The following is a 2,587-nucleotide window of genomic DNA, read 5'->3' on the forward strand; positions in this document are numbered from 1 at the left end:
CACTGTGTCTCCCTCTCCTGCCAGCTCCCATCCTCTGTAACCAGCATCGAGAAGCTTCGGCCCCTCTCTGCCCTCCCACCCCTGGCCCCATCTCCAGGTCAGTGGAGGACCCCACTAGCTAATTCTCCAGTAGCCCTGGGACTGTCTCATCTGGATGCCTTCATGTCGCCTCTTCTTCTCTGACTGCCTTTGGCCTCACATTTATTTCTCCAGCATCCAAAATCTTTTCACTAACAAGGCAGGATCTGGGGTTAGTTCTTGTAGCAGCAGCTGGCCCATTGGTTTCTGGCGCACTTAAACTTCTAGCCCTGGGAATGCAGGATTTGCCTGTACACCTCTCAGTCTTCACCAGGACCAGAGAGCATGCCAGCACCACAGACCTTGGGAGAGTCCAGGGCCAGCTGGTTGAAGGTTGAGGATCTTGCTCCAGGCCTTGGAGATGATGCCCTGGGTGTGGCTGCTCCTGGGGCAGCCCACACACCCTCAGTTCGATACCTCCTGGGCAGGCATAGCATCAATTAGAGTCCCTACAACCACAGCTGTTTTGCCTTCCTGGCCAGGAAATTCCATCTTCCAGATCATCCGGGAAAGGGCCAGAGGTGGCTGATTGGTGTAACTTATGAACAAACTCTTTAGCACAACTTGATCAAAGGAGTTGGTTCATTTGGCCAGAAAGCTGTACAGCTTGACCAACAGCCTTAGGTAGATGTCCTGGCTTCTGGCCTCCTTCTTTACCACCCTCTTGGGTCCAAGTCATAGGAATTCCTTCAAGCTGAAGCCTCTGCTTACATCTTCATCTCACACCAATGGAGAACTCACCCAGTGAGCCCCCCAGGCCCTAGTCTACTGCCCTCCTCCTACTTTTCAGGGGCAAGAATTTGGAGAGAAGGGAGAGAGTCTATGATTGTTACATACCCTTTCCAGTGAGCACTGATCATGTACCAGACACCACACAGGTATTTTGTTCCCTGACTTCACCTGATAACTCATAACCACTCCTATTTTACAGATGTGGAAACAAACTCAGATGTGTTAACTGAAATTCTCAGTCATGCAACTTGGAAGCAGGCAAGCAGGGGTTAGAGTCCAGGTTGGTGTGGCTCTATTCACAAGCCTATTTTGAGGGCTTGTCGTGGCTGCCATATCCAGCGAGTAGCAGTAAGCAAAACAGACAAGTCCTACCTCATGGAGCTTTTTCCCTAGTGGGAGAAACAAACAATAAACCAGTAAATATATAATATGATTGCTGGTAGAGAGGCATGCCATGAAAGGAAGATGAGATAACACCATTGGGACTTCCCAATGGTTAAGAATTCACCTGCCAATGCAGGGGACAGGGGTTCGATCCCTGGTCAGGGAGCTGGATGCCACAGGCCACAGTGAAGACCGAAAACCCCGTGTACCACAGCTAAGACCTGGTACAGCCAAATAAATAAATAAAATATTTTTTAAATGTTTAATTATCCAGATTTAAAAAATAAGCTGTCATAGCTGATGATGATGATTATTTAAATGCTGAGCCAAGTTCTGGTTAAAGGTAACTACCATTAAGATTGTTCCCCGCATGCTATTCCACCTGCTGCCAGGAGACACATGTGCCAAGACCTTCCTCTACTGAAAGGCCAACAAAAAAATGACAACAGACTCCCTTCCTGGGGCAGGGAGCATGCAGAACCTGCACTCTTGAACATTATAGCAAGCTCATGGCCAGGCTGCAGGAGAAGGACCTAAAACCAGATGCTCAGCCCCTATCAGCTCAGACCCCTGCTCCAGGCCAGAATAACCTCTTCCACAGGGGACAGACTAAGAACCTCACCTGTGTCCAGCACACACTTATGAGTCATTCATTTAACAAACACCTCAACTGACTGCCCAGAAGAGCCTGTTTTCATCCTATTATGAATAGTAATCATAGCTAGCATTTATCCACGCCTCAGAGTGTAGCATTTCAGAGCCTGAGAATAGATTGACTGCCTGGATCCGAGTCCCAGATTTACTGTGTTGTAGCCAGATGATGTTGCACATATCATTTAGGCTCGCAGTGTGTCAGGTGCCAGGAAAACAAGAAAGAGCCAAGAAGAGCCGATTGCCACCCTCTCACAGCTTACTGTCTAATTGGAAAGCCAGATATTAATCAAGTAATCACAAAAACAAATGCAAAATTATACCTTGAGGTATACTTCCCTGGTGGCTCAGACAGTAGAGAATCTGCTTGCAATGCCAGAGACCTGCGTTTGATCCCTGGGTTGGGAAGATTCCCTAGAGAAGGAAATGTCAAACCACTCCAGTATTCTCTCCTGGAGAACGTCATGGACAGTGGAGCCTGGTAGGCTACAGTTCATGGGGTCTCAGAGAGCTGGACATGACTGAGCGACTAACACTTTCACTTTCATACCTTGAGGAGCACTCAGGAGCAGTGTCCATTGTCCAAAACAGGGAGGCAAAGAAAGATGTCCTGGAGGACGGGATTGTGGAGAAAACTGGCTTGAGGAAGATGGAAGACAGTTTTAAGAACAAAGAACAAGGCGCTGTGGCAGGGGAACTGCAGGAAAGTCAGTGTGGCTGGAGCCTGGAGAGAAATGGAGAA

General features: G+C 48.3%; 1 pseudogene; it reads right to left on the bottom strand.

Annotated features, from left to right (window-relative positions):
* Positions 1 to 251: 251 nt before the first annotated feature.
* Positions 252 to 990, bottom strand: LOC129538602 (large ribosomal subunit protein eL18 pseudogene; annotated as a pseudogene).
* Positions 991 to 2,587: the final 1,597 nt, after the last annotated feature.

This window comes from Moschus berezovskii, chromosome 2, assembly GCF_049115385.1.
Source record: "Moschus berezovskii isolate FMDL1 chromosome 2, NW_MosBer_1.0, whole genome shotgun sequence".
NCBI lineage: Eukaryota > Metazoa > Chordata > Mammalia > Artiodactyla > Moschidae > Moschus > Moschus berezovskii.